Consider the following 15,379-nt stretch of genomic DNA (forward strand, 5'->3'; position numbering starts at 1 on the left):
CCGCTCCCGCTGAAGACCGGCGCGTGGCCAAGCCAAATTGCCAAGTTTGTGGTGATATCACCTAAGCCAAGCCACATTAGGGTGGTTTCTACTGATCTTGCCACCGTCACAGCTCCACTATAGTAGGGTCACAAGGATCCATCAGACACTGACTACCAGATATTAGCAACCTAACCTAGCCATTGCTAGCACACATGAAGCCTGTAGCAGCACCCCTAGATCGAAAAACATTTTTAGCCTTAGGGTTGGGGTTTGAGCTATTGGGTGAATAAGATGAATTACATGTATTTCAAGGCATGCTAAATTTTTAATAAACTAGCTCGACCACCTCGGATGAACTAGTTGGGAATCCATGAGAACGACCTGGGACCCGAGTGTGCACCCAAGGATGATTGGTGGAATGATTCGGCGAGCCCACATCAGTTGACTAAGCCAAACTTGCACGAAGCCTGAGCACGACACGAGCTAGGCCAGTGGATTGTTACTAGTCATATTAAGGACTACGTGTCGAAAGCATGATAGATTGATACAATCCAACTATGATCCGACCTGCTATGGATCTACTCTAATAAATAGGAGAGATCATGGGTTAATTATCATCATTGAATGAATATTAAGGTTTGCTATTTTTGAGCATTTACCATTTTATCGTAAGCGTTAGACCCTCTTTATCCTCGTAAGAGTTGATCTTAATCATAGATCCCTTCCAAGCTTCCAAAACTTTCACCATCTTCCTCCATGAGACACCTTTACCTTACGACCATCCACCACCACCTTTGGTTATCTTCCACCCTCTGACGATCACCGCACCGTCAGATAATTACCAACATATCCAGTTTTGACCTTTCTCCACTATTTTGATTATATCTTTTCACTCCAATCTCAGAATCACCTCAAATTATAGACATTAGATCCCTAACTCACGAAGCTATCAATCATAAATTTATCATAATTTTTCTACAAGAAAATCGATCTAGATCTGGTTTGTTATATATACTGTAATACTAATTGAGAAAAACATAAATAAATGTCCTAGGAGATTAGGTCTATCACACACTAACAATAATAAAATGCAAAATAATAAAGCATGAAAAGACAATCTCAAATACATAGAATTTTATGTGGAAAAAAATCCAAACTTGATAAGAAACTATGGATCCAAACTTGGATCAAAATCAATTATTTAAACCTATAGTAGTTGCAAGAAGCTTACAAATCACCCATCGAACTTCACGACTCAAACTGTAATAACATTGCTCGCTAGACCTTGGGGTATATAGTTTTCTTTTATAAGTACAAAATCTTAGTGACCCTCGGGGTTGACCATTCTGTCCCAGTGATTCTCGAGACATAGTTCTTTTAGATCTAACGTAGATATTTTGAGTTAGAGTGATTCAGTACATTCTGTCCAAAGTTGGGAGGTGATTATTAATAGTCTCCAAAAGATGATCTCAAGAGAGACTTTCTAATGTTTAGATTAAAACCCCCTTTTATATATCTCTTAGAGATAATGTAGAATATTTATTCAAAAATGAATAAAATAAAATATTTATTTAAAGATTTTTAATATATTATCTTATAGATAAGGTAAATATCTCTTGAAAAATTCTTCATTGAAAAAATATAGACACGCGCATGTATCTAAACTCTAGGCAATGATTCCAACCGTTTGTTTAAGTAAATATACTGAATAAATATCAAAGAGTAAAGCAAAGATAACCACAAAGATTTTATATGAAAAAACTCAAATAAAAATAAAACCACGAATCCAAACTTAGATCAAAACCAATCAATAAACTTGTAGTACTTACAAGAATGACTTACAAAATATCTCATCAATCCTCACGACTTTGTTTCACTCAATTTTACTCGCTAGAACTTGCAATTTATTACTTCCCGTGGTTGATCTCTAATCTCAATAACCCTCGAGATTGATCTCCAATCTCAGTAGCCATCGAGATTGATTCTTCCTCTAGATAGCCCCTAAGATGAAAGCTTGGCGTGTTAAAAAAGAGATGGACCTTATTGATGCAAAAACATTGTAACTCCAAGAATTTCTTTTCAAAAGTAATCACCAATCTTTTTAGGGTTAGGGCATCCCAACCCTTATATAGGTTAACAAGATACGGCCAAGTCCAAGTCAAAACAGAACTCACGTAACTCCAAAAATTGCATATGACGTTGGCGCATTTGAACAGCTAAAACACTACCTCTGTATGTGCGAATGCCTGAGTCCACGTTTGAACGCAGTGACTTATCTTCTTTTAAACTTAAAAAAATTTCAGTCTAAATCTTATCAAAACTTGTAGATATGCTCATTAATATATATAAAAGTACTTAGATTGTTTTATACACAATTGCCAACACTAAAAACCTAACAATCTCCCCCTTTGGTAATTTATGAAAAAATATCTAATTTTACAAAAATTACAAAGGATCTTGAATGAGCATTCAACACAAGTTTGAAAGATGTAACATCGCAAGCTTGCAAAAGTAACATATCAGTCCAAGTGAAAATAATTTGAAGTAAAGTGATCATAGAAAGTAATATGTAATAAGATCATACAAACGATAAACAATAAACACATATGATCTAAACTTCAATTAGCATCTAAGCAAATCACACACAATTAACATAATATCAAGAACTAGTAGAGTTTAAAAAAAATGCATAGAAAGCAAATGAAAACTCTCCCTTTAAAATCCTAAAACTCTAGACAACTTGACTCTCCTCCGTTTTGGCTCAAATTGACAAAGGCTACCCAAGTGTTAGAGGAAAGTTATGGTTCAAGAAAAACCAAATGAGATCAAGAAGCCACGTCGCAATTATGATTCTACTACTTTCAATCGCTTAAAAGATCATAAAATTGAAACTCTAACGTGAAGAAAATAAACAGAAATCATACCTTGCGAAAAAGTGAAGGAATCGCGAAGTTTGATCCTTTAAAATTTAGAATTTTTTTCAAAATTTTTGTCATAAATTTTTCTTTCAAAATATTCTAAATATTTTTAGAGATGCACTTCTAAAATTCAAGAGATTCATGGCATAAGTATATCAATCAATTCATGAACAATATATAAATATGTTATTTCAAATTTTCAAGCAAAGTACCGAGTAAAATTGGACTCTAAACAAGACGGCTTTTACTCTAACTCATTATAGCCTTTTCGATTGATCTTTTTCAAATATAATACTTCTGACTAAGTATGTGATTAAACTAATCACAATTAATGGTTCACTACCAAAGAAAATATTTTGTGAAATAATGCTCACTCAAGAATATACACATATTATGAAGATATTAAATTTTATTATTACAGAAGTAAAGAGAGTCAATAAATTAGAAATGACACAATATACTTCAAGATGACAAAGTTGACTATAATCACTTATGATCAAATGAAATACATACATACATACATACATATACATATATATATATATCAAGAAAATATTTTGAATCTAGAAGTGTACCAATTTTTTTATAAAATCAATCAAAATCACATATTCTAAACTACTAAAATCAGATATACACAGTGCATATAGCTAAGGACTATAAATAAACAATCAAACTTCATTTAGCAAGCATATCCACTAATAGATCACTCGATAATATCATCCTTAAAGAGTGCCAAGATATCTTCTTTCCTAATCTAAACTTGTCTAGTTTTCATCCCATAATAGAAAACATGTTTAGGTTTTGCAAAACTTGATAATGTGGCCTAATATATCCTTTAATGTCACAATGGTAACATGTAGGTATAAATCTTTATCTAGTAACCTTTTTTTGACAAGTGTGTCTTGTGTTTACTTTTTTCACTTTTGAAGTTTCACCACGTTGTTAATTCAATTTTGACTTTGTAAAGTTTGTCCAAATTATCTTTGAAGTACAAATGTTGATTTCAAGTTATTTCCCCTTTGAATACTTGTAGAAACAAAGACAGTCTTATTATTACTTGAATTACTAGTATATCCAAATTCATGCCTATCTTTTTCAGAAATTTGAGCTTTTAAAATCTCGTCCAATTTGTTCTTCCCTTTTAGAAATGTCATCTCTTTCAACAATTGCTCTAGTTTAATCTCTACAGTCTTCATCTTATTTTTAGCTTTATCTAGTTATTTTATTAGGATTTTGACACATTGAAGTTACACTTTGTACTTCTCATCAAATTGATTTCGTTCAAGTTTAATTACCATAAGTTTTTGAAATAGTCTTAGGTTACTTTTCTTTAGATTAAACAACTCTAGGTACAACTCATTATATGCTTTTTGTATCTCAAATTCTTCTTCTCCTTCCGGTGGTAACGATTCCTACTCATTTGTATTAGCATAATTAACAATAGAGTCAACGCGAGAGAGAGAGAGAGGCGATGAAGGTGATATAGTTCTTTTAGTTTTTTTTCGAAATCATTATCTAACTCATCCGAGTCATCCTAAGTGACCTTCATAGCCTTACCCTTCCTATTAAGCTGATTAGAACATTCTTATGCAATATACCAAAATCAGAACATTCATAGCAATGAATTTTACTATCATGATTTTTGGCTTTCTGTTTGAAATTATTTTTACCCACCCCAACATTTCAACTAGCAAGATTCTTCTATTTCTCAAAATTTTAATTTTTTACAAGCTTCTCAGCATTGAACTGATTTGACTTCTTAAAGAATTTAGTAAACTTTTTGACAAACGTAGCCATCATCTCAGCATCTATTTCACTATCATCATCCAACTCGTCTAAATCTTCTTTGATAGTGGTTAAGGTCATACCTTTGGAGTTTCTAGGTTTAGAAAGAGTGGACTCAAAAGTTTGTAGATTACCTACCAATTATTCAAACTTCATTGTATCGATATTCTTACTTTCCTCAATTGTAGTGATTTTAACTTGAAACCTTTCTCGGAGAGACCTAAGGGTCTTACATACAAATCTGTGTTTTGAATTTTTTTACCTAGGTTAAAATTAGAATTGACTATGTCACTAAGTTTTGTATTAAATTCATCAAAAGTCTCATTCTCCTCCATACGGAGAGTTTCAAAACTAATTGTCAATCCCTGAAGCTTTGAAAGCTTAATAGCAATAGTTCCTTCACGTGTAGTTTCTAAGATCGTCCATGCATCTCTAGCAATCTCACATGTAGAAATTCTTTAGAATTCATCCAAAGAGAAATAAGAGAAAATAGCATTAATGGATTTGCTATTCCAACCAACCTTTTTAAAATCCGACTTATCCCAAAAATCAGGAGGTTTTTCAACTAACTTATTATTCACCAAATGCATCTGTAACAACCCAAGAAAAAGAATTTGGGCTTGCACGTGCGCCTTTTTCCCTTTTCCTTCCCTCTTTCTTTTCTTTCTTCTCTTCTTTCCTTCTTTCTTTTTCTTTCTTCCTTTTTCTCCCTAACAGCTCGCCATCTCCTTCCCGCCGTGCAGGAGCATCGCCAGCACCCCGACCTCATGGATCGAAGCACCGGAGCCGCCTCTCTCGTCAGGTAAATTTAATTTAAAAATGTATTAGCATTTGAGTTGTTCTCCTTTGAGCTTTCCTCTCTCGGTCTCGCCATGATCCGGCTGACTGGCGGCTTTGTGCCTTGCCGCGTTGGTCTGATGAGCTTCCCCTCTTTGTGAGGATGCCCTCGGTGGCGTTCTTTGAAGCTCTCGCAGTTGGAATCGTCGAAAACCCTCACTTTGGCCGGCGGCCTTAGCAAGGACAGTCCTCACCATCGTCCACCTCTGGCAACTAGGCTCCCCGTAAGATGGCTTCTGCTAGCTGAGAGGAGGGTGCTAGTGAGGTCGGGCGAGGTTGCCGGTGGGTGGGACCACCTCCCCATCATAGGGCTTTTGGTTGCCTTATTAGTAGCTATCGCCTCCTCTATTGGTCGATTGGCACCTTGGTGCCTTCCTTATTCGGCGGGGAGTTGGCTGGAGTACTAGCTTGGTTGCCGGCGACGGTGCTTGCCGACAGCCCTTTCTCCTTCTCTTCCTCGGCTAATTTGAGTCGAGGAAGGGGGAAATGGGGTGGACGGGCTTGGGCTGGGTGTAGCCTAGCCCAAGTGCTAGGTCGGCCTCGAGTTGGGTGCAACCTAGCCCTAGTGCCGAGTAGGGCTGGGTGCAACCTAGCCCTAGTGCCGAGTAGGGCTGGGTGCGACCCAACTCAAGTGTCGGGCTTGGGTTAGGCACGGCCCAACTCAAGTGTCGGGCTGGGATGGTTGCAACCCAGCCTATATGTTGGGCTAGACTAGGCGTGGCCTAGCCCGTGTGCTGGGTACAGCCAAGCCCTAGCTTGGGGTGGGTTGGGCGGGCTGTAGCCCAGCCCAAGTGTGTGGTGGGTTTGGGGCTGTAAGCAGCCCAACCTAGCTTAGCCTAGCCCTAAATTGTGGGTGTAGTTTGGCCCATGTGGCTTTGGTAGATAGTGTGCCCTTCGGGTCCATATCTTAGTGGATCAAGTTGGTGGTCTTCGGGTTAGTTGTAGCCCAACCCTTTTCTTTAGGCCTGATCTAACTAGGTCAATCATTATTCATCTATTTTATTATATTTTCAAATCCTTGATCTAATTATCTATTTTAACAGGAAATTTATTTAGTTATTTTAGAGGGTTGCTTGCTAGTCATATCATGGGTGTAAATCAATTTTAATGAATTAGATCGTGAGACTTAATTAATCGATATTTTTATCATATAGTAGTGATCGCTGCATTAATTGTTTTATAATTAATCTTATTGAGCTAGACCATGGCCTGAGAGTGCCATTATAAATAACACATATCAGGAACTAGCTCTAATTGAATATTAACTTTTGCAGCTTATAATTTTGGGCTAAGTCAATTTTATTAAAGGAGTCGGTGGTCCGAGCGTATCTGTATTAATTGCTCCTATCGGAGAATTAATATAGATAAATGTAGGAAAATAATATTAAGCAAGTTGCACTTTTCTTGGCGAAGCTTATTAATTAAATCTTGTCGACGCAATCTTCCATAAATTTTGATAATAGTGATTTAGGCGATAATTTGAGGAGAATATTTTTATTACGTTGAATAACACGTTAAGCCTTGGTGCAACTATGCCGGCTCTACTTGATAAATAAAGGTAGGAATTACGAAATGGACCTACCCAAGCCTGTAGTGCACATTAATAAGATTATTTAACTAATTAGTGATAGAAATAGTGTTCTCGTGATCTATATTTATTACTTTTGATATTGAGGTGAGCTCTGTACTCTATGAGGATGATCTCGTGGTGCAGTGGCAACTAGTATAGAAAAAGCAGTTCAAGCAAGTGAAACTTTTATGATCTAAGAGTAGTGTAGAGAATAAAATATCGTACTTTATAAAATCATCATGTTCATATCATGCATGTGGATACGTTTTCCTTGTCGTTATTATTGCATGTCATACATGATAATTATATTTTGCAGTTCGGTAAGATTATACATATCTTAATGTCTATGTATATTTATTGAGCATACAAACATGATAATGATGGGTGTTACATTATGCTTACTATGTTTGATAATATCATGTCACTTGCACACGTACACGACTATAAAAGGGGTGAACACTAATCAAAGATAGTATCCGACACCTCCTTAGCCAAGGTTAAAGGCGGGAGATATTCTTATACTTATATATATTAGGGCCCATGCCTAAGATCTTAGTCTATTGATCATAGACAATCAGACAGCCATTTCACCGAGCGATGGGCGATTTACTATCGGTCAGCGAGAGTCATACCCTTTAGAGTATTAAAGATAGAGAGAGAAGGACAGAATAACGTAGACCTAGCAGTACCTGATAACGCAGGGTAAGGGCATCTATGAGCGACAGCTCATGATTCCCGCATGGGGGTGTGATGATATGGAGCCAAGGGCTCAGATGACAGTATTGATAGGCGATACTAACATTTGTGATGAGCTTACGAATGAGGTTCTTAATCTACGGTGGCGAATAATTGGCCATGCTGTTCACCGGGTGATGCACTGGCAATTCTATTGCTAGGGTTTACCCTCCCTTGAGGTATGTATGTGGTCGGATATGAGGATTGACGTGGACTATGGGCGTAGCTCTTCATAAGCTTATATTACAGACTTGATAGTTTGAGGTAATGCACATTATATGGTATGGTGTTGACATGGCCTTTGGACGGACCTCAATGTAAGCTCGAGTTTGAGGACTTGATAGTTCGAATGGATTTCATGGTAGGTTATTGTTTGCTAATGCATGTGCGCATTAGATGGATATGTTGCATATGAGATACTGATGCATTGATTTGATCATGATGTGCATATTCATTTACTTACTATCGCATCATTCATCGCACTACTTTTAGAATGTAGAAGTAGAAACTTACTAGATTTTATTCTTACCACCTTCTGGTGGAAATATTTTCAGATTAATGGATGAACCGGAGTTCATGGCAGATCTAGTGAAGACTAGCTTGAGTCTTCTCATACTAATTCTTATTCTTATTTTTATTTCATTCATGTAAGTTAAGCTAAATGGCTTGTAGCTCTTACGTGAGCTTTGTCTATCTTGTTATGGATATGTATTTTGAGCTTGTCGTGGCCTTGTTTTTATGAGCTTATTGTCTGTTTTATTTGTGAAAATGTGAGTTTTTCGTTTGTATATTGTGTTGAAATATTGACTAGTAGCCTAGTAGGTCACGTGGTAATTATGTGGGTAGAACCCATGTAAGGGGCACGTGTTTGGGGGCAGGTGTTACAACATCGGTGCACTCCAACTATTCACAACGACAAGCCAAACTCACTCATCTGTAGACTTCATGAAGGCTTTCATCCTAGTTTTCCAATATCCATAATTTGATCCATCAATAATAGGAGATTTAATAGAAGATTGTCTATCTCTACGAAAATTAATACCTAGCGGATCTCTCTCTAAGGTAAGAGAGCATGCTCTGATACTAATTGAAAAAACTTAGTTATGCATATATATTTAAATCCTAGGCAATGATTCCAACATTTTGTTTAAGTAAATATGTAAGATAAATATCAAAGAGTAAAGCAAAAATGAACATTAAGATTTTTATAGAGAAAAACCCAAACGGAAAAAAAATCACCGATCCAAACTCGGATCAAAACTAATCACTAAACTTGTATCAGTTACAAGATTGACTTACAAAAGAACCCATCGATCCCCAGGACTTTGTTTCACTCAGACTTACTCGCTAGAACTCGCGATTCACTGCTTCTCATGATTGATCCTTCATCTAGATTAGATGACCCTTAAGACAAAAGCTTGGTGCATTGAAGAAGAGATGAATCTTATTGATGCAAGAATGTTGTAACTCTAAGAATTTCTTTTCAAAAGTAATCACCAACCTTCTTGGGATTATGGCATCCTAACTCTTATATAGGTTAACAAGATAATGTCGAATCCTAGTCAAAACAGAACTTGTGTAACTCTCAAAATTGTATGTTATGTAGGCACATTCAAACGCGACCCAAGTGTGTATGGCTAAAACACTACCTCTATATGTGTGAACGCCTGAGTTCGCGTTCGAATGCGATGACTTTGTTTCTCTAAAACTTAAAATTTTCAGTCTAAATCTCTTCAAAACTTATAGATACGCTCCTTAACTTGTATAAAAGCACTTAGATTATTTTGTACACATTTCCTAATACTAAAAACCAAATATTCATGGATTCTCTTAGAGATAAAGCAAAAAGATTCCCAAACAGATTTCACAGAGTAATAGATTTTATGAAAATTCGCGATCTCGTTTGAACGCAAAAGTACCCTATTTGAACAATTTGACTTATAGTCTCTATATCTTTGAATGTTTTCAAGGGTGCTTTCGAATGCTAAAAATACTTTTATGTATAATTGAATTTTTTTCTATAATGCGTTCAATGGCAAAATGGATAATTGAATGCAGAGTGGTTATTCGAATGCCCTTAGTATTTTATTCATACTACTTTAACCGTCATGATACTATTCAAGCACTTCAATGACGACTTTAAAATTTTTAAGATACTTTGACTTGAAATCCTTTGAAATTTAAAAATCTTTAATATACATTTTCAAATCATTTATATATATGAATTCGTTGATTTTAACATCAATATTCCACTATAATATTTTTCATCAAACATCTCATAACTTGTGCATATACTTCTACAAAATCTAGACACGTTACATAAATAAAATTTTATTTTAAAACATAATTTACCAATTACATCATTATAAATAAAATCTTACAAGCTATTTTCTAATGAACTAATATAGGAGAATGCATAAATTGATTCATGGTATGAGCAATGCTTGGTCAGGTTCAAGTGCAATATTATAATGCTCTAATCATTTGTCTATAAACAATTGGATCAAAAGGTGGATTCCCCATATTGGCAGAGAGTTTAGAGACACAGACACCAGGTGCAAAATAACGTTTACACCTAGAATTTCTATGCCAACAACTTGCATGGCCAACAAAATTTTAATTGACCCAAGTGTTCCATCGGATATTCAGGTTATATTATACATATGTATGCCAAGACAAATCAAAATATCATTAATATTTAAAAAAAATATTATAGTCAACTGCAGAACCTTGAAATCCGTGAGCTTTAAGAGAACTTGAAAAACAATTAAACCATGCACAAAACACTTGAATAAGATCATACAATACCTTCTGAAGCTTAGAGATGAGAAGAATCAACAAATCTTTCTCCGTATAAACCTTTTCATCTAGTATAAATTGTTAAAAGCATTGGTGACATCCATCTATTTAATAAGACATTCAATCTGTGAAAATATTTAGTTACTTCTACAAGATCTATTTTACTTAGAACGCTAAGAGATAACCAAAATAGAAAACACAAGGGCACAAGTGAACAAAGAGATTTTAATGTTGAAAAACTTCTTATCAACCAAGAGTAAAAGAACACGGAACTCTTCTATGAGATAACTAAGCACTATAAAAATAGCGGTTATAAAATACTTACAATTCGATTGTTTTTATTCACAGTTCTTTTAATAATGTTTGCTTGACTCTCTCTCAATGCACCGTTTTCTATGCTCGGTACGCAACCTTGGTGACCTTAAGATTATAGGCTTGCCTCTTTAACTCTTGAGACAATATATAATAAAATCTTCAATATAATGGAACACAAATAAAATAAAACATTAATCTCTCCAACTCCTCCTTTGAATGATCTCCGATGATACTTTTTAGCCTCTAAGAGTGGTGTCTCTTTAAGACTTTCCCTTTATGGTATCTAAAATGGTAAGCTTCTCAAAGTCTAATTTGAACTAAAAAGGTAAACTTTTCTGGATATATTTAAACAGGTTTGAAAAATCCATTAAAAACTACTTTAAATGACTTCTGAAGCTCTCAAGCTTATTCGAAATTTGTTTAAACAATTTCAAACTGATGACATAACATCGTTTTTTATTGGCTCTTGAGCAATTTCATATAAGAATAAAGTTTCCTAAATATAAATTTTATAATAATACAACCTCCTTAATAGAGCTTAGCATAATGACATTATTTAAAAGATCCTTGGAATCTGAACATAACATTCTAATTATATCCTAATTATTGATGAGAACTATGCCCAATATATAAAAATATACATGTTGCTACCAAAGCCCAACGTGTTGCTTTAATTGGGTCCAAGTAACACAACCAAATATTTGCTGGAAAAGGATAATTCGGAATTAATCAATATAAAATAAGATGATAGATAATCAATTAATTAGATAAATAATCATACTAGAAGCATCATGGTAATTGCTTACTTAAATTTTATTGTGCAAAGACCAACATCCATAATATACCTATATTTTCATTCATAAACACCATTCTGTTCATGGTTAAATCAATAAGTCCATCTATGAAAAATTTCATTCTAAGGCTAAAACATCGGTGAATTGTCGTGAATATAGTCATTGGCCCTCATAGTTTGTAATTCTTTTATTATGTGAGAGAAGAGGTTTTCCTTGAACGAAATAAATATAAACATCAAATATGTAAGTAATTAGATAAAGCCAAGTAAATCTTGAATATTATCAACAAGTAACACATAATATTTGCACCCACTCGAATGAGGTTATTAGCTACGTACAAACATCAGAATGTATAAAGTCTTAAGGAGATTGATGAAGGATACGATTGATGCAGAAAATATTAATTTCTTCCTCTTTCCTAATAATAAGATGAACAAATATGGGATTGAACTAAACTTCTTGAGGTAGCTAGACAATTAGTCTTAACAACAAACAACTTGATTGAGAAAGGGTATCCTAATGTTGCATGCCACAAATCAAAGCAGGTCTTCGTTCTTATACACGCAGTAAAACGACGACACTTGTTTTAACGAGTGCTCCTCCAAATCAACAGGATCAAATCAATTTTCACTACCATAAAGATGATCAACCTATAGTCTTACTGCACACGGAAGTTCAAAATATATAAGACCCAAAACTAAGATCAAGGGAAGCAATTAACAACATGGTAGAATCACCTCGATACGAACCCAATAACCTTTCAATAGTTTTATAATCTAATTAATTTGTATCATAAACCGATTGACTTATCTGACATGTATACTGATAGATGGATCGTGCTTATGTTTGTACGTTAATCCGACTGCAACCTTCAAATCCTTTTTCTTTATTTATTCCATTTGTCACAAGCCATTGCATGTATTCTTACCTGACGACTGCAAGCTCACCTTTCTTAAACCCCCCTCAATATATATCCATCTAGTTATCAGGATAATGTCCGTAATTATCTAGTCGTGTCCATTTGTGCGTGCTGCATTATTACTACGTAGCTTCAATTAAGCAAACGTTGAGGTTGTCACCTATTCTTCCAACACGCAACAAGAAAGGAATTGCCATGCACGTATCGTCCTCTCAAAGCATCAGAAGAAGCCCTTTAGGGTTTAAACATGTAATATCTACTTCTTCTGGGCATTTAATTGGATAAGAGTAAAAGAGTACTAGTTTTATATATGTGCAATATAGATATATAGGACTAGGTTTATGGGATTTCAACTCCCTCCAGGTTTCTGATTCAACCTCACGGACCAAGAGACCATCATTAATTCATTCATTACCTGAGGAAGAAGGTCGCTTCGGATCAGTGAACTCCATAATTGATATTTACCAGTTCAATCCATGGAAACTTCCTGGTGATTCCTTCTTTGTCTTAGCACTTTACTATGAAACGATTATCATTTCTCACCCTATATTTGCAACCAAATTATTCTGAACATAGATAGAGGTCCTACTCGTTGTTCAAAAGAGAAAGTTGAGCATAAACTTTAATGTTTCCTGAAGGTTTTAATTGCTGTTATCCTTTTTCTATTAGCAACAGTAGATTTGCATAGTTACTGATTTGTTGCTGTTAGCACCCTGAAAAGAACATTGTGAATACCTTTGTCATCAGAGCGAATAAATCACAAGCAAGTTCAGTAACTCCAGTAGTTTCCCTCAAGGCCGTAGTCTCTTTTAAATTCTGTATGGGTTACTTACCTCATCTTAGCACACGATTAGTTCATAAGCTCTTTTATGATCATGTAATTGAGCCGAGCTTAGCTCGATAAGGTTCATGGGCTCTGATATTGTGATGTTTGATGGGCTGAGGAAAAAGTACTAAACAAAAGCAATTACATGCAATCTTTGCTCTGCAGTCTTAGAATGTTTTATTGGGGGCCGAAGTTATAAAGTCAATTATATACAAATTTAATTATTCAAAATGCAAATCATAATATTTTATTGGTGTCAATCAAAATTTTACATCTAGCTAGGCATGATAAAAAAATAATAAAAGAATACTCATCTCTTAAATTGTACTAAAAATAATAGTTGTTTTAGGTGAAATACAACGTCTTCTTCGACTATATTGGTAGACATGGATGAACCTCTTTGTAAAAGAACTTTATTTATTACCTAATGTTATTTGAGTTATTGTTTTACTGTTTTTAATCTAATAGGGAACAGTTGAGGAGGTTTAGATTTTTTTGACTTTTACTCATACAATTGTGGACAGGATAATAGGTTAGAATGTAACTAATAGATATGGACCCCATTTGAAACAACAAAGCTAGATATTCCACTACAGCGAAAGACTTGCTAGATTCTACGTACTGAAAAAGATTGAAAAATATTGCATCATAATCTAAATAAATAGGAAAATGAACGTAGAATAATAGAGACGGTCACGAAGTTACTGACCCTGCAGTAAGATTGAAGGTTCTATGCAATAAGAACTCTTTCTTTTCTTTTTTTGGTTGAGAAAGAACTTAAGTTCTTATTATAAATAAAAAGGCTGAAGTTTAATTCTTTATAACGTCTATCATGGTCTTAATGGTTTGGAAACAAATACAATAAAGAGATCCTCCAACAAGCTACAAGAAAACAGTGCTGTAATGGTCAAGTGACAGTCGTTTTGGAAGATCTACTATTCTGGTTAGGAGAACCTCAAAAATAGCTGGATAGTTCTCTTATCCTGGCCCTGGAATCTAAAAGACATGGTATGGAATCAGTCTCGATTAGAGGCGAGAGAAAGAAGAAGGGTGGTGGAGGATCGTGGCCGGTGGATTGAGCAATGCCAGTGGGGGCATGATTTGCATAGATGCCAGTGGATTTGCACAGATCCAATGACAAGTTGTCAGTGGAGGCATGGTGGAGATGTGATCGATCGATGGAGAGTCGTGGCTAGTAGATTAACGCAGAGTAAGAAGAAGGCAAGAGGGATTTGAAAGAGATGTGTTTTGGCATAGTAAGCTTTAGGATTTTTTACAAAGTATATATATATATATATATATATATATATATATATACTTCTTATTATTATTTATTGGATTTAAAAGTTAATAGTTCTAATAACTCAAATTATTATATTTTAGGTATATATATATATATAAAGCAATAATATGATGTCGAGCATGAACGAGCTAAGTCAAGCTTAGACTTGGATCAATTAATTCTTTGAGCCAAAAAATCTCAACTCGGCTGGACTCAAAATTACGGAGCAATTTTGACGGCCCTAGATTGACACTTTCATGGCTCAAAGTTTCAACTCCATTTTAAGTCAATCAAGTACGAGTCAGTTTTAATTTTTCCAAGTATGTAGGGTAGTCAGTTTTAATTCTCTTGACAAAAGGTATACCCCTTGTGCTGATGTTTTAGGATTCGGAACATTGCAGATATCTATCATTTTCTATCAACATGGATTGCTGCACAGACATAATTCCTTGGTGCCATTCAATTTGTTCCAGGAACTGGATTCTCGGATATGGTGTGAGCTGTGTGGAATCCAATCTATTATTCTGTGTTCCTATTGCCATGTGATCGGACACAGGGTAATGGAAGAACTAGTCTTTTGACATTGTTAGTCCTTGATGATCCTGTTGCACAACTGG

Source organism: Typha angustifolia, chromosome 8 (genome assembly GCF_048772165.1).
Source record: "Typha angustifolia cultivar Huaian chromosome 8, ASM4877216v1, whole genome shotgun sequence".
Lineage (NCBI taxonomy): Eukaryota > Viridiplantae > Streptophyta > Magnoliopsida > Poales > Typhaceae > Typha > Typha angustifolia.